At 39.1% G+C, this 18712-nt stretch overlaps 3 pseudogenes across 1 annotated transcript; 2 read left to right on the top strand and 1 right to left on the bottom strand.

Annotated features, from left to right (window-relative positions):
- Positions 1 to 1074: 1074 nt before the first annotated feature.
- Positions 1075 to 1793, bottom strand: LOC146680578 (uncharacterized; annotated as a pseudogene).
- A 5710-nt stretch (positions 1794 to 7503) lies between these two features.
- On the top strand, positions 7504 to 10022 carry LOC146680577 (G2/M phase-specific E3 ubiquitin-protein ligase-like; annotated as a pseudogene). Its single transcript, XR_014917806.1, has 4 exons — positions 7504 to 7673; positions 8010 to 8182; positions 9126 to 9340; positions 9624 to 10022. The product of XR_014917806.1 is annotated as a G2/M phase-specific E3 ubiquitin-protein ligase-like (transcript).
- A 2795-nt stretch (positions 10023 to 12817) lies between these two features.
- LOC146680576 (histone H1-like) lies at positions 12818 to 18486 on the top strand (annotated as a pseudogene).
- Positions 18487 to 18712: the final 226 nt, after the last annotated feature.

Genomic DNA, 18712 nt, shown 5'->3' with positions numbered 1-18712 from the left:
TATATATATGCCATATATATATATATATATATATATATATATATATATATATATATGCCATATATATATATATATATATGGCATATATATATATATATATATATATATATATGCCATATATATATATATATATATATATATATATGCCATATATATATATATATATATATATATATATATATATATATATATATGCCATATATATATGCCATATATATATGCCATATATATATATGCCATATATATATATGCCATATATATATATGCCATATATATATATGCCATATATATATATGCCATATATATGCCATATATATATATATATATATATATATATATGCCATATATATATATATATGCCATATATATGCCATATATATATGCCATATATATATATATATGCCATATATATGCCATATATATATATATATGCTATATATATATATATATGCTATATATATATATATATGCTATATATATATATATATGCTATATATATATATATATGCTATATATATATATATATGCTATATATATATATATATGCTATATATATATATATGCTATATATATATATATGATATATATATATATATGCTATATATATATATATATATATATATATATGCCATATATATATGCCATATATATATGCCATATATATATATATATATATATATATATATATATATATATATATATGCTGTGCTTATTTACTTATCTCACATAAGTATTTATCTCTGGGTACCTTCAAATGTTTTTAACCCAATGGCAATCTGTACATTTTTTTGAATGAACATAAAAATATCAGGTCAGAGGGCCCGGTGGCGCCAGTGTCCGGCAGCCTCGCCTCTGTCAGTGCGCCCCAGGGCAGCTGTGGCTACAATGTAGCTTGCCATCACCAGTGTGTGAATGTGTGTGTGAATGGGTGGATGACTGGATATGTAAAGCGCTTTGGGGTCCTTAGGGACTAGTAAAGCGCTATATAAATACAGGCCATTTACCATTTATCATGGAAAGGACACACACACACACACACACACACACACACACACAACCTACCATTTGGTTTATTTAGTTGTCAGACGGCCTTATGATTTTAGGTTTGCACAGGGTAGAAGGCAAGCCAGTCTTCGGACAAGTCGCAAAATCATCAAAAACAAGGCGTTTTCTAATACCCTCGTATGCAGTGTTGAGCCTATCCCTCTTGATGGCGTCGTCAATCTGGCTAAACAGACGCAGCATAGCTCTCCAGTCGCACCACTGTATAAAAACATGTCCTTAAACCATGTAGTGCGCTCTTCTATGCTTAGAGGGTAAGGATTTAACCTCCAGTTTTCAACCCCTCTGGCAGCAATAAGACTTTCCCCGTCATCACATACATTGAGAAAAATAAAGTCATCGGGGCTGCGGTTGAAACGATCAGCCTCGACCCAGTAAAGCTCAGGGCCTGTCGGACTGTTCCACTGGGAAACATACAGCATCTCTGAGAAGCCCACATTGTCCAAGTCCGCACAAACAACAGTGCGAAAGAGTTTCCAGTTTTTAGTAGACATGGCTTGTGATTCCCCCCAAAGCATTCCCTCACCACAATCTACATGAAGCATAACTGCTCCACTGGTATATTTAACGGTATACACATACCATTTACTGCCTCGATATTCTAACTTAAATTCAGTCCCATCTACGACGTTTTCACAGCGTTGTTTTTTACAATGAGGGCCCCGGGTGCATATGCCTGTAGACGTACCTAGAGCGGCTGTGGCTTGGGCGACGTCCTGGCTACTCGTCATGGTTGATACCGATGTCATCCTGCACTCCTTAGGTAGAGGTGTCTGTCTGTGTTCCTTAGGTCGAGCTGTTGATGTTCCAAATGGTGAAAGACTGCAGGTATATTACTACTAATGTGAAAACACATCTTAGGTGATCTTGATTCAGAGTTCTCAGAGACTCACAGAGATGTCTCTCTCTGTTAGTCCTGCAGTGTTAATATGAACACCCCGGAGCTGAGAGTGTTTTCAGCGGCTCTCTGGTCGAGCGCAGGCCACATTCAGTGTGTCAGTGAACGCCTCCTCCACAAACTGACATGAAACGATTTTTATATCATAACAAATGCGTGAGGTAAAATAAGAATCCAAGCAAATAATTGCATGTCACTCGTGCAACCAATGTCTGCTTTGCATGCTGCTGCTGCAGCTTAGAGCTCTCGCGTGTCTGCGCTAGGTGAGAAAACTTGCTCACACAAATAAACGTATTTAAGACTATCAGACTGCTGAACACTTCATACACACCTCACCATCACTTACCGGAACTTCAACATTATGCACTCCATACTGTACATAAATGCTACTTTTGCACATTTTGCACATTTCCAACTGCCACTCTGTATATTAAATTTTTATTTAATTTTCACACACATAGATATACATATTTAGTATACATATTCAGTAATGTGCATACACTCATATATATTTGTACATATATTTATTGTTATAATCTTCAGATTTACCTATTGTTATATTTTGCTTGCTCTTATGTTATTGTATTGTATTTTGCACACCTCTGTTGCTTGCAAAGCTTGCACACAAGAATTTCACTCACATGTGCTGTACCAGTGTACCTGCACATGCGATGTGACAATAAAAGTGATTTGATTTGAAAAGAGAGTGGCATCCTTTTTTTTTTTTTTTTTGCCTGTCCCGTTTGGCTCTTTTGCCATCAGAATTATTGTCTAGAGGCAAAGAAAGATGCCCAACGGATTTACTTTACCAAATTGACCATCCCAGCCTTGCCGTAATGGTCCATTTGATTCACCTTTTATTGTTTATTTTATTTTCACTTGCTGAATACGGGACAGACTTGACTGGGGGAAAGAAGGGGAGAAAGAAAGAGGGAAAGAAACAGCTGAGAAGAGGGACGGGGGAGAAGGGCAAAAAACAAAAACCAACAGAATGGGCAGAAAAAAAAAAGAGAAAAAAAAATGCATCTATCGATCACCTGGATCACCTGTTGAGAAAGAAAAAAGAAAACAAGCAGAAGAGAACAAGAGTAATAGAATAAACAACATCACAATGATATATGGGAATATGACAGTAAATACTAAATATTAAACATTATTGTGCAGCACATAAGATCAACAGAACACAGTGTGCTTTGAGGTAGGAGCCAAAAAGGGTGTAGTTTGTGGGTGTGATCACCCGTGTGTATGGAACGCCAGGACTGCCATAATGAATTAATTAAATACACCATTAAATAATTGACACATTTAATTAATTATTTATGTATTTCACTTTTTAATTAATTATTGACACATTTAATTAATTAATTATTGACACATTTAATTAATTATTTATGTATTTCACATTTTAATTAATTATTGACACATTTAATTAATTATTGACACATTTAATTAATTATTGACACATTTAATTAATTATTTAATGTTATATTTATTTATTTCATTTTGGCAGTCCTGGCGCCTGGCTCTCATCATGAAATAATTTTATCTGTCACCCATCAAACTCACGGGGCGGGGTTAACGCTGCCCATGCAGCTTCTCTAACATTTGATTGGTTGCCGTGCAAAGTAAGTCAAAACAGGTCGATCCTAGATAATCGATTGCTTGTGTAGACTTGGGGCAGCCAGGTATCCCAGAATGCAGATCAAATCACAGGCAGCAATGGTGGTGGTGTAGTTTTTCTGTCACCAGCTACACTTTTAACAGTGTTTTAGCCGCGAATGTCGCGACGTATGTCTGGTCAGGTTGTCAACATAGAACATGTTTGCAAAAGTGCTCAGATGTTTTCAGAGATTTCACTAGCTCTGCTAACAATTAGCATGCAGAGTGCACCCAGGGGGTTACTACGTTAACCGGTTTGTTTACATATTCCACTCTCTGTGTTCCACATGTTGCATTCGCAGATTCTCATTTTCACCGAACGATCGTCTCTTTCCGCCTGGTCTTGTGTCTCTGTGCTTCTGTAACATAAAGAACAAGCTGACATTTTTCTCACGAAACCAGCGATCAGCTCAACAGACCCTCAGTTTACCTGCATGCATTCTCCTCCTCATCTGTCAGCTGTTTAACACCTGCTGCTAATTCAAGAAACGCGCCTACGTTACCTGGTGATAGTCACAGTTTAACTGGGCAGCCGGTACTCGATATAAAGCAATGTCAGCGCATTTTTCTGCACAAGATAAGTAAATATAGTGTTTTCCCCGAGCGCAGAGCTGCTGGAGCTTGTTTCCTTACAGAGCACTTTATAGGCGAACAGCTTCATCAGCGGCTGATGTCCAATCACCGGCACACAGCTTTGAAACCTCAGCTGAGTTTTAGCTCTCAGTGGTTAACGCTGGACTTCATTCACTCAGGTTCTGTCTGTCGGGTCACGTTTACTTCGCTGTTTTATTTACAACTGAGCAAATCGGTTTGGCTGATACGGTGGCCCCTAGAGACAAAGCACGTACAAACTCCAAAACACATGCAAACTCCAAAACACATGCAAAATCCAAAACACATGCAAAATCAAAAACACATGCAAAATACAAAACACATGCAAAATCAAAAACACATGCAAAATACAAAGCACATGCAAAATACAAAACACACGCAAAATACAAAACACACGCAAAATCAAAAACACACGCAAAATCCAAAGCACATGCAAAATACAAAACACATGCAAAATACAAAGCACAACGGAAGTGCTCCAGGACGCTAGGGGCAGTGTTGAGCTCGATTTGCAAAATAAACGGCAAGTTTGTTGCAAACACACGGAGATGGATACCAGCGGAAAACACCAGCAAGGATAGACCAACCACGCCTCATAATAAAGGTAATGTGCAAACTGTTGTTAGTTTGATTGTTGTTGTTTTTTTATTACTATGAACGCTTGGTTTATGCTTTGCTCATGGAGAACTGGTTTAAAAAAAATGGATAAAAGTATGAAAACGTCATGTTTTAGCGATTTCTGTCCTTTGCTAAACAAAAAAAGTAGCATGCTGTGCCGTTTATATACATATATAGAATGAAAGTTAAGATAAAATATGTAATCTTATTTTAATATTTTGCTCTGAGTAATTGATTGAAAACCAATTAAGGTATGTCATAAACTTGAACGTGGAAGTTGACCACTTTTGTTGCTAATACAAAATCCAAATTACCTGTAGCACTGCCAAGGCATCGCTGTAAATTTCCATATGCATATGAAAGGAACTGTATATATTGCAAGGGTGGCCAACTATGTCCTCTACAGCTATGGACCCCCCCGTACTATCTCTGTTTAATTTACTTTGAGGCTGATTGCTGTTTATTACCTGCATATGGTGTGTTCAGCTAATCACAACCTTGGACATTAGTGTTGCTTGGGGAACGTTGAAGAAACTAGAAACGATCTAGTTGCCGCTCTTGGGGATTGTAGTTCACCACTGATACAGGGCTTACAATTGTTAACCTGATCAGAATTTCTTAATTGTCAGCCTTTGGTCAACATTCCTTCAATAATATATGCCCCCTGTTAAAACTATATTTAGTCGCTAATGTTGTCTTTTGAGTCACAGCACAGCTGGAGCACAACTACAGATCAGAAATAAAATGGAAGACAGGGAACACCATGTAGGAGCAAAGATGTAAAAACATGTTATTGTTAATCTCATTCCTAGATACAGATTGGCATCATGAGAAGGACCAGTGATGGTATAAGACCTGTTCGAGGAAAGTCACTTCCAGTTGATGTTCATTCTCACTGGTCAACTGAGCAAATCTTGTCTGCCAGCGTGAAAAAACATAAGGACTTTAACCAGGACATGGCCGATGGACCCTATGTACTGCTATACCCTGATGCAAGGGAAGTTAACACAATTCCTGGAACCAACACCCCTTTCAACATCCAAAAATACAAGGATGCCATAGGGAAGGCCTATCAAAGAATAACTCTCTACATTTGCAACCATGATGACTTCTTAAATACTGGTAAGTGATTCTGATAATGCAATGACAATCATAAATTTTAGATATTAAAAATAATTCAAGATTTTTCAAAAAAATGTTGATCAGAGAGTGACATGATTTTGCCACAGATTTTAAATATATTTAATTTGTGCTTTATAGCCAAAGTGTTCTATATGTTTGCTAATTGTTAGATATAGCTTTCAATACATACATATATTTAAATTAGACTGTATGTTTTGAATCATTGAATATTTGCAGATTGCAACACAGAGTGTGAATCTGAAGAGGACAATGAAGTTCAAGTAAAAGCAGTAGAAAGCCCACTGTCGGACACTGTGGTTAGTCTTTTTTCTTTACCATTGTTTTGTGTGTGTGTGTGTGTGTGTGTGTGTGTGTGTCTGTGTTTGTATACACCAATATAATCAAGAAAAGTTAAAAGTTTTAAAAAGTGCTGTTAAGCTTATTTTACTACTTATCAGGTATGGGATTTTCCAGATAATCACAGCACCCCGGAAAGAGCACCTTCAAGAAATAGGTAAGTTTTGTATTGTGGAGGATACAGTGCGGCGACCGTGAATAGTGAGGAGCCAAAATACATTATTATGTATTATATTGTAAATTCTGAAATTATTTAAATTCTTTACAGGGGGTCAAACTTGCAAACTTCTTCTGAAGTAAGACTCTGAAAAATGTCATTAATAATTATCATACAGGCTACAAACATAAAATATATTAACTGTTCATATATTTTTGATATTTAGACTCAAGGTCCCTGCTACAGGTATGTTTTGGACACAGAAATTTGTGTATTGAGACACTAGACCAATAAAATCTTAGTTAACTTTAGATTTTAAGAAATGTTCTACTTTGCCCACTAAATGTTTTTTATTGCAGCACATACACAAGTGTTTATGCACCGATTGTAATTGATAGTGACTCAGACAAAGAAGTTCTCATCGAAAAGGATGAGAGTGAAACACAAAGGTAAGTATACATTTAAATGTGAGAATGTAAATATGCTAAAAGTGAGTATTAACATCCTCATTTTATGTGATATTAAATAATTTTTTTATGTTCTAGTACAAATGGCCTGACTGCTGCAGAAGTACTTGAAGAGCTGGCGTCTAAGACAATAAAAACATCTGTCAGCAGATTTAATATAAACAGAGCAAATGTTTGGGACTGAGCAGCTCGGGGCTTTAGACGTGTGTCTTACAACCCAACTGATGATATACTTGTGAAGTTCAGCGATGATGCAGGACAGCGTGACGATGGAATGGATAATGGTGGTCCTAAATGTGAATTTTTGACATTATTAATGAAATGCCTTAGATCACGACGAATCTTTGATGGACCTGAGGACAGCAAATTTCTTACATTTGACAGCGCTGGTGAGAAAGTTATACCATCTGACTATAAAATTAAATTAATACATTCTGAAGTTAAGCTTGGATGATTAATTGCTTATTAAAATAAAAAGGCATATAATTTAAAACATTATTTTAGCATAACTAACTAAATACATCCATTACCAGCTGCAAGAGAGGATGAATATTTCCTTGCTGGCAGAATGATTGCCACATCATTGGTACATGGTGGTCCAGGGCCTGCCTTCCTCTCCAAGACACTCTACCAGCATCTGATTGGGACAACAAAGTCTGATGTGGTGGAGGTCACAATTGAAGATGTAACTGATGAAGCTACAAAAGCTTTTCTGTTGGAAGTATGTTGATTTAAATATTCTATTTTAAAACTACAATTTCTTTTGTTATCACAAAGCTTGATGTGTTAATTGCACATTGGACTGTAACACTGTGCTCCAAAGTAGTTGTAATTTTAATCAGCATGCTAAGTGTACTGATGTTTGTTAATTATGAACAAAGATAAATGTTTGACTTTAAGTAGAGGAGTAGAAAACAATACCAGAATAACATGCTTTAAAATATAGACCAAACATTGAAGTGCACTAGTAATTATATTTAAAATAATTTTGATGTGAACGTCATGCACAACAACCTGTGATACTGCAATTTTCTTTTTTTTCTTATGTAAACACTAGATATCCAATGCTGCAACGCTGAAGGAACTCCATGGGTGCATTGAAATGCATTGCAGCTTATTGCAGACAGCTGGCTGCTATGGATTTCCGGACTCTTTAGATGGTAAAGGCAACATCATTAAGGACTACCTTAGGTGGTACATCATATACCGCAACCACTTCTCAATCCAAAGGTAACATATTTGTAAGTATTTGGACTGATACAAAATAATGGGGCAATGTAGCTACACTATTTTAATAATAGTTTTTTAACAAAATTGTTTTTAAACCGTAAGCAACACTATACTGAATTGATAACAGACCACAGCTACAGAAGTGGTCTGCCTATTCTTTTGACCAAATTTTTTTTTGAATAATTTGTATGTTTTTGCTTAATTTTACAGTTTTGCATCTTCCCTTTTTATTTATTGTTTCCATGGTTAATTATACTTGTGTTTGTTATACTAATGTTTGCAAAAAGGTTTTGAGTTATCATGCATGTGGTTTACTCAGTATAGAAAAAATCATGTGAAGCTGCAAGGACAGAGATCAAATTTCAAACTTTTAAACACTTATTCTATTAGAATTCTTGTTACTTATCAGTCCCCGCATAAAACGGACAAAGCTGCAAACACAAGTTCAGCTAGTGACCATGTTTAGGCAGGTACTTTAAAAAATGCAGTGCAAATTTGATGTTTGTAGGTGGTTTGATCTTTTACATTATTGGTTTTATTGAGAATAAACCGTACTGTACTGGCTGAAAATGCATTTGCAACATTGTGGCTGAAGTAAGTTAAGCTCCAGTCTGCAACATTCCCTTGCTGATGAATAGAAATGCAGATGGTAAAATATAAATTCTGAAGGTGGCATGGTGGAGCAATGGATAAAACAGACTGGGATTCAGAAGGTAGCACGTTTGATGAGAGCACACACACCAGGTGTGTCCTTGAGAAAGACAGCCAGCACTAACTCACTGCTCACCCCAAGGGTGATGGGTTAAATGCTGAGATCTAATTTCCCCCTAGGATCAATAAAGTATGTAAAAATCATTGTGCTTTTGGAATAATTAAAATAAAACATTCAAAAAGTGTTTTTCATGTTTTTATTGTAGTGCTGATGACAATTTTCCCCTTATAGATTTAAGGATGGCCTCACAACACTTGGTGTAATCCATGCCCTGCAGCAGCATCCTTTGTTGTTCCAACCCTTCATGTGCTCAAGACCAGAGCCACTGACATCTGACTTTTTAGAGGACATGTTTGCAGTGGTCCTGAGCGAACCTGGCAGTTCAAGACGGCAGGAAGAAACCAGGGTGCTTGGATTCTGGCGAGACTATCTGATAGACGCTGAAGGTTTGTATAATACAAAACTTGTACTGCAAACAAATTACTACGATCAGTGCAAACCAATAAAGCAGCTCTTTCATGAATATTACTTTTATGATGTTTTTTAAGTTTAAACTGTCAGGTGATATTTCTGCTATAGAACAGGTATTTGTGCTATTAATCTTGGAAAAAAAAGGAAAAACATAATACTTTGGAACATTTGAGGATCCAAGTTTCTGATATTCTGCTTTGTATTTGAAATTTTTAGAAAATAAAGATTTATCTTTAGCTACATTCTATTTAATTCTAGATACCAAAACAGCAGTCTCCCTACAAGACATACTGATGTTTGCCACGGGCCTAAACAGCATTCCACCAGCTGGAATGGAACCAAGACCAAGATTGCTGTTTGGTGATGCATCACGTTTCCCAATTGGGAAAATGTGCAAACACCATTGTGATACCAATGGCTCAGTCATATAAGCAGTTCCAGGATGATATGGACTTTGGAATATTAAACTCTCCTGGTTTTGGTCTGTATTGATCGACTTACAGTTTGATCCTCATACTGTAATATAGTCTTCATGTCAACTGTGTTTTTGTTCTTATACAAAAAGGTTTGTTTAAAGAAATTGACTAGATATCTGTTGGGCCAAGGCCTTTGTTTTAGTTACAATGCTAAAGTAAATGTCTGTGATTTGAAATGATTACTTTTAGTACCCTTAGCTTTAGAAAGAATTCCCTTTATATCTATTCTAAATGGTGAATAGTAGTTGTTAGATTTGTATTGTTGATTGTCATTTATGCTTAGAAATATTTACTTATATATGCTTAGAGTTTTGTAATTAGTTGTAGATTGGTAGAGGTTTTGATCCTTGATAGTCTGCAAACTTTGTGTGTATTAGACAGCACTTTGGGAGCATGAGAGGTCACACCGTGTCTTATTATTTTATGGTAGGATTAACGTAGTTGCGTCTGTTCTAGTCTAAGTGCTCTTTGTTTAGATGAACTGCAGGACTTCCTCACCGTGTTATCTAGGATGAACCATCTAGGGTGAGGGGGAGGCTACCCTCTTCCTGACCAAGGATGTTTGACCCTTTGATCAGCAGTCCCCCCACACACACACACACACACACACACACACACAGGCAAGGTACTCTTTGTTTGTATGTAGACGTCGTATGTTAATGAACCTATGCATATTCATGTAACCTCAATAAAAGGACAGTGTATGGGAGAACGGACGAGACCAACTGGAGTCAAGCGGTTGTCCGGTTCTCTCCCGTGCACGAGTAACATGAAGAACTTTGCCTATTTGTGTCTTGCTTAGCAGTGTAATTATATTGTCTTAACGTGCCAGCGAATAGGTTTATGCTACAAACCTATCATTAATTGGTCCTTCGATGCCGGAGCCCTGGAATCGCATTCACCGAGGGGAGGAGAGGCACGCTGACAGACTGACGTCAGCCAGGAAGTTCCTGTGGATTCGCGGTCTGTCCTTTCTCCTCGATGAATGACGGTCGGCGGGATTCGGGCTGATATTACACTCTAAGCAACGCCAAGTAAGTTTAAAGAGGCCGACTCTATAACCGTGTCGTTGTGCAGTCTCCGCCACTGTGTGAGGCGTTGAGAAGAGGCCGACTCTATAACCGTGTCGTTGTGCAGTCTCCGCCACTGTGTGAGGCGTTGAGAAGAGGCCGACTCTATAACCGTGTCGTTGTGCAGTCTCCGCCACTGTGTGAGGCGTTGAGAAGTTCGCTACTTTGTGTAGCGATACCCGGGTTCCTTGCTACTTTGTGGAGCAAGAGGTTCCTCGCTATTTTGTGTGGCTAGAGGTGAGTTCTCCGCCGCTTTGTGGGGCGTTGAGAAGTTCCGCGGGGTCCAGATTGTGCTGGACGATAGGCCTATTTTGTGTTGTTTTTGTTGTCGTCGTTGTTGTTGTTGTGTGAGTGTGTGCGGAGCAGAACATGTGGTCTGTGACACCGACTGTTGTTGTTATCATGGGTTTCTAAGCAACCAAGAGTGAGTCGGAGGGAGACAGACGTTTGTGCTGGACTTTGCTCCTGGCAGCACAAAGTATTTATGTAAAAAAGAGAGAGAGCGACGGCTCCACAGCTGCGCGGGTTCACGCGAGCGCGGTCACGCGGGTTTCACGCGGACCTGAGCCGTGCGGTTAATCGCAGGCTTAAAAATGGAAGAGATTAAAATGTTAGAAGTTTTCAGAAAACACACCAGCCTTGAAGAGCGTGTGGAGAAGGCCAGCCCACATCAGCAGCTATGCTCTGGTGGGTGGCTGTCCCCCCACCCCTTGCTGACACAAAACGTTAACTCTTCAGCCTGTGTGCCAGACCATAGACGTAATTGAGGTGGATAGTTGTTAAAAGTCATCTACATTACGCTTGTGGTTGCTTAAATTCAGTACGATGACATGTGAGGTGAAGTGATATAGATAAATATTTAAACTAATGAAGTGCATAGAGGCACTTGACCTGTGTGGAAGACTGTCGTCTTATTATGAACCATTGTTGGGATGTAGAGCACACCTGTGAAAACAACTAATATGCTGAACCCTGTATGAAACATCTAAAAGTACATGATGGAGAAGCTGAGTTGAATATGAAAGTGTAAGACTTTGCCACTGTGGGCAGAGCAACTACTGTGTGATGTTGCGTTGCAGTTTTTTTTTTTTCTTCTGAGCTGATGAGCAGGCTACACATTATCAGATCGAGAGCTGTCTGAGAACTACTCTAAGAGAGGGAAACAGCGCTATGATAACTGTGATAACTGGAGTGTGCAACGTTTCCATGAGCAGTTTTCCTGCATCTTGACTTGTGTGTAGAGTGTTCATAACATCAGCATCATGTTTTTGATTATTTGTTTGTTGGGTTGAAAAATAGTTAAATAAACTGGTGATCATATTTACGGATCACCATGGCACATATCATCAGCCATGTGATTTATTTTTGCAGATGACGAAGTGAGTGTGAATGTGTCTGACATCACAGTGTTCTTGTGCACTGTGCAAGAGTAATTGCCTTTGATTGTGAGTGATAGCGGTGATTTTGCAGGTCACCAGCTATTGTAAATAAAAAAAAAAAAAAAAAAAGAGTGAATAAGAGGGAGAATTTATATTGTAGAAAAAAATAATCATAGGAAAAAGGTTTTGTGTTGATCAACCAAAAAAAACAACTATAATTTCATTTTCTGCTTTTAAGAAAGGACTGTTCACAAAAACACAGAGCGAGAGAGAGAGAGAGATATGTGTTGATTAAGCAGTGATGATAATAATGAAATGTCTTAGTTTGTCACTTTCAGGTGAAAAGCAGACCTGAATCAATTTTCCACATGCAGCGGTCGGAAGAAAGTTATAGTTTAACATCATTGGAAACATGCAGGCCAAGTTTCTGGCTGACTTATTTACAGTGCCATGTGTTTCTCAACCTCACAAGCGAGCTCACTCCTCCCTGAAGATAAGGAATGCAGCTCCATGATAAAGAGACAGCAGCAAGCCCTGAGCACAAAAAGTCCCAGCAAAGCAGCAGCAATGTGGATAAACAGCAGCAGAAGAAAGCAAACCCATCTTCCTGTCTGATTGGATGAATTCCACGGAGGGGCGAGCAAGATGGCGGTGGCAGCATGTTGAAATGCTCAAAAAGGACTGAGTGACTCGGGCAAGCCACATGCAGCTAGCATGCTGGCTAGCGACATGAAAGAAATGGACCCTTCATGATGCGTTCAACGTGCCAGCGCTGTGGTGGGAAAGGCTCCATCATAAACACGCCCTGCGCCCTGCGCCGAGGTTCAGGCCAAGAAGAAGAAGACGATGACTTCCAAGCCCAAGAAGGTTGGCCTCAGCGTGGGCGAGCTGATTGTGAAAGCCGTGGCCGCTTCCAAGGAGCGCAACGGCCTGTCTGTGGCCGCTCTCAAGAAGGCTCTGGCTGCCGGAGGCTACGATGTGGACAAGAACAAGGCCCGTGTCAAGACCGCCATCAAGAGTCTGGTGGCGAAGGGCACTCTGGTGCAGACCAAGGGCACCGGGGCCTCCGGATCCTTCAAGATGAACAAGGCTACTGAGAGCAAAGCCAAGAAGCCCGCCGCGGCCAAAGCCAAGAAACCGGCAGCAGCTGCTAAGAAGTCGCCCAGGAAGGCAGCAGCAGCAGCACTTCAGCCACTAGCACGAAGTCAACCGCATCAGAGGACAATAGTGAGAGTGGCTGTGACTTCACTGTGCATGTGAAGAAAACGTTTGAGGAGAACTGAACAGTTGGAGTTTGACATTTGCCACCTGTGGAGTAAAATGGCAAGAAGAGACAGTGGGACACGGGACAAAGCTGAAGGAGAACTGCCGGCTGTTGGACTGTTGAAGTGGGAGAGGACAACAGAGTGAGAAGACTAGGTGAGAACACATAGGAATTATTTAATGTGGGAAATCAAAATTTGGGTTAGCAAACCTGGGGAAAAGAAAACTGACTGCTTAAGTTGGAAAATTGAGACGGAGTCTGAAACATTGCGAAAATAGAAACATATACAAAATCACACACACACAAGCAGAACATGCATTAACCCTACTAACAATTCCAAACACAAAATGACTCATGAAGACTCATAGCACATTAGTTAAGAAATGATTAAATAATAGCAGAGAAATGTGTAGGAAAGGCAGCTTTAAGAACATGCTCTGCTGGAGATGCAGCTCCACAGACATGCATTAGACCTGCCTAATAACACAAACACATGTAATGAAAATTAGCTTGTTATCTTTCATCAGTGTTAAAATAGTGTCAATTTAGCAGACACTTGTTATTAAATACTGAATTTATCCTAAAGAAAAAAATTGACTCTCCAAGTTGCAGGACAACAGTTTAACTTTTGTGGGAAAAAAGATCCTGGTTTGACCAACCAGTGATCAGACAATAAATTTAGTTGTTAAAATGGTAAATTGGGAGAAGCTTCCTGCTTGATTGAGGCAGCACATGTAATTTACTGTATGAGGGAAATTGTCTTTTGTGATACTATTTTGAACATGCTTTTCTGTCGTCCTGTCAACTTAGTGGGTTAATAGTTGATATGCAAATTAGTGATCGGTTTTAGATTAATGAAAGGTGACTGAATTCTAGCACGAGTGAATGAGATGTGTTGGAGTTGTTGTGTGTTGAGTGGAGACTCTAAAACACTGAGTTTCCTGCTTTGATGTGCGAGTGAATCCTGTATTTAGATACACAACTCTGAATACGTCAGAACAGACTGTTTTGTGAAGTGCATGACAGCATGTCACATGTTTTATGATGAAGGGAAAAGGAAAATTGAATAAAATAGATCTGTGGCCTAAATGAGTGAAGAGCACAGACCTGGTAATTAAACTCATAGCTAATAAGACATTAGGATTATGTTGTGTGTTGTGCAGCTGATGGTTGATTTGGAGTGAATCTAGCTGATGATTTTTCTTTTGTTGTGAAGTTGAGCCTGCCGATTAGTATGATGGTATGATAAACCATGCTAATGGTATGATTTACCCTCCTGAGATGAGGAGCTTGTGTCATGACTTAACAAGGCCTTTTTATTTTGATACTTTCACAGTGCACTGAGAGTTTGGTTTGATAATCTCTGTTATTTTTTATTTTTCATTTTTGAACAAGCACTGATTTTTGCTTGTGAATTTCTTTTCTTTGAGCAGATCTGCAAGTCGGGAATTAAAAGCGTTACACGTCGTCAAGAAAATTGTTGCAAGTGAGTTTCTCCACATTTAAAATGGGTTCAGGAGAAAGCCACTTATTTGGGACAATTAGGAAATGAGAGTCCCCCCCAAAAAGGATTCAACGAGGAAATCCAGTCTAAATTATTTTTCTTTTTGAAATAACGTCGTTTTGCTGAGCGTGGAAACGAATGCGATGATAATTTCCACAATTAGCAAAAGAAGGAACCACTGAGTGAATGAGTAAGAATTTTAAAATATCTGACTGACTGACTGAACATGATTGTGTGAAGCTAACCCCCACCTGACAAAGGTGCAGATGAACCCATGTGTTTCCTTTTACAGGAGCAGAAAGATGACAGCAACACTCGAGGTTGCATGATGATTTAACCTTTTAAATGCCATTTTCTGTGTCTGTGCATTTATCAGGTGTGTTATTCATAGGCTTGAGTTGCTCACAGAGATATCTGTGACAAAGTATGCATACGCCTGCGCAAGCGCTAATATTTGCATTTTCTTTTCTTACAGCATGCCAGTTCTTCATGTGAATTGATGATGCGATTTATACCAGGATAACTGGTTGATGTTTTTTCCTATTACAGGATTTCTGGGTTTATGTGTGAGGAAAACTGTGTTTACAGGTTATGAGTGGTGATGCTGTTGCATTGTGTTGATGGGAAAATGTGAAGGTTACTTTGATAATGTGAATAACCTGTGTGAAATTTCCTGTGTTGAGAACTGGTGTTACTTCTTTCCACAGCTAGGGTTGACTTTATGGTGTTTTTATGGCACCTCTGGAACCTGTTGACCTGTGTCTGACCTCTGTCTGACTACAGTCAATGTGTATTGCTAATGTTAGTTTCTTTGAGAATGCTGTGGAAGATTCAGCTGAACCGGACAAGTGACATGAGTGAAACTAATAAGAGATACAGTGTTTCTGGGATAGTTTGATATGGGCTCATTAGCTGGCCACTTTTGAGCCCATAGTAATATATAAGTGGAGTGACTTTGCTTAAGAGCAGTCACCGATTACATTAATGTTGCCTGAGTACATGGGATGATCCATGTCTGAGGCGACTTATGAAAATAATTGTAGTTTACTGATTTGAGAAAACCTGCACATGACACTTGTCTTGCTGATGTTGAATGCTTCTTGTCCTTATGATACAATTGTTTACAGGTATGAAGTTTGATTTTACTTCCAGATTTTGTTTTCCAGGCCATGATGGTGTGTATGCAGGCTCCTGGGAGAGCCAGGTGTTAAGCAAACTTAATATGCAAAGCACACTAACATTTTTATTGCAGGATTATAGGTCCAGGGTGGTGCTGCTCCAGAGGAGGAGATGCCCTGATGTTACCTGGGATATGATCTAGCTAATCTTTTTCTTTGAGACAGGAATCTGATTTTGATGAGTTGACTCATGGGAGTGTCCATGTGTCAAGATGGGGGATCCAGGATTAATATGAAACAATGAATTAACATTAAATTTTGGAATTAACATTAAATTTTGTTTTATATAATTTTTGCAGCGATTTGTGTGATTAACCGTTTATTTACAGGTATTAAACCCATGTTCAGATGAGGCTTTGATGGCCTATAAGTGAAGTTCACTGAACTAAAGAATGTGGTTTGATGATTGTTGACATGCTCTCCAAATAGAAGTTTTTCCTCCTAGCAATGAAATACAGGTGCAGCAGTAATCTCCTGAGAAATCTTCAGAGGCCCAGTGAGAAGCGAGAACCATTCCAGGCATAACTGACAGCCCAGGCAGTGGTTGAGGTCAAAGATCAAGCTGATTGGGGCCCATCATGAAATCAGACCTTGGAGCCACAGCAAGGACCATGAAACTGCCTGCAAAATAGAGGAGAGGATCGTCCACAAGATGGGAGAGAGGCTTCAGGAGGATCAGAGATCATCTTCAGCACAGCAGACATCACACAGAGAGCTGTGCTACTAAGCTTCCAGGAAATCAAGAGGAGACTTCCCACAGCAAGATTTTAAATAAAATGAAAGATTCAATATTGACGCTGAGGAAGACGACTAAGGTGTACGACGTGCTCTGCCTTAAACCTTCAGCAGCGTTGGAACATGAAAACTCGTGGGATGAGGGGAGCGTGTCAAGCTCCATCGACAGCACAGAAGGAGTTCGAGGATGACATCATGATTCTGTGAAAGCACAGGAACCAGAAGCTATGGTGGTGATGACAGCAGTTTCCTATGAACATCACCTAATGCTGTGCCACTATACTGTGCATACGATGACACTCTGAAGGCTGCTGGGATCATAACAGTAGTAAGATGACGGAACCCAGCACCCTTTCCACAGAGAGCTTTTTCTGCAGAGCGTGGACAATTAAGGAGTCATAAATATCCCCCTCACAAGACGAAGGTCTGAAGTCAGGTGATGGGGGCTGGTAAGAGGCCATAAAACTAGAGTGCTGAGAGGTCTGCAGCTTGGAAATAGCTGAGACCCATGTTGACGAACCACAAAACCAACTAGTATGTTTGAATGTCTATTCTACATACATTTGGACTCTGGTCCTATGGACAGTGATGGAAACAACTGGAAGAGACATTCATGACGCCCTGCAGAGCTTAAACCACTCTGCAGAAAGACATGTGATGTGCACACCCGGAGGAAGCACCACCAAGTTGAGATGTTTTTGAAAATGTTACTTTTTTAGTTTCACTATTAAATTAACAATTTCTTTGGTTGCTCGTAAGATGCAGTTTGCCATGAGATGAGCTCAATGAATGGGGTAACTGCTAATACATTTATTAAACTGTGTACCTTTCAGTAATTTAGGGTGATTTGACATATGCTGAGTATAAAAAGGTTTGCATTGAAACTGTCAGACATGACGTATTCATACCTGGGAACTTTTCAGGCATAAAGGTCAAAAAGGGGGGAAATGTTAGATTTGTATTGTTGATTGTCATTTATGCTTAGAAATATTTACTTATATATGCTTAGAGTTTTGTAATTAGTTGTAGATTGGTAGAGGTTTTGATCCTTGATAGTCTGCAAACTTTGTGTGTATTAGACAGCACTTTGGGAGCATGAGAGGTCACACCGTGTCTTATTATTTTATGGTAGGATTAACGTAGTTGCGTCTGTTCTAGTCTAAGTGCTCTTTGTTTAGATGAACTGCAGGACTTCCTCACCGTGTTATCTAGGATGAACCATCTAGGGTGAGGGGGAGGCTACCCTCTTCCTGACCAAGGATGTTTGACCCTTTGATCAGCAGTCCCCACACACACACACACACACACACACACACACACACACACACACAGGCAAGGTACTCTTTGTTTGTATGTAGACGTCGTATGTTAATGAACCTATGCATATTCATGTAACCTCAATAAAAGGACAGTGTATGGGAGAACGGACGAGACCAACTGGAGTCAAGCGGTTGTCCGGTTCTCTCCCGTGCACGAGTAACATGAAGAACTTTGCCTATTTGTGTCTTGCTTAGCAGTGTAATTATATAGTCTTAACGTGCCAGCGAATAGGTTTATGCTACAAACCTATCAGTAGTATTCATAGATATTGTACATTTTACACAATTTGTATGTCAGTGCAAAGTGTAATTTGCCTTGTTAAGGTTACCAATAAATCTTATTACTTAAATGAGTGTTTTTTACTCCTTTATTTTATATCAACCTGTATTAATAAAGCTAATAATACCAACACGTGTCTTGC

This window comes from Copadichromis virginalis, linkage group LG23 (assembly GCF_057382275.1).
Source record: "Copadichromis virginalis isolate Kocher_CV1m ecotype Utaka linkage group LG23, C_Virginalis_male_GT1.1, whole genome shotgun sequence".
Taxonomy (NCBI): domain Eukaryota; kingdom Metazoa; phylum Chordata; class Actinopteri; order Cichliformes; family Cichlidae; genus Copadichromis; species Copadichromis virginalis.
The sequence above is the reverse complement of the archived record's forward strand: the minus strand, read 5'-3'. Positions and strand labels throughout refer to the sequence as shown.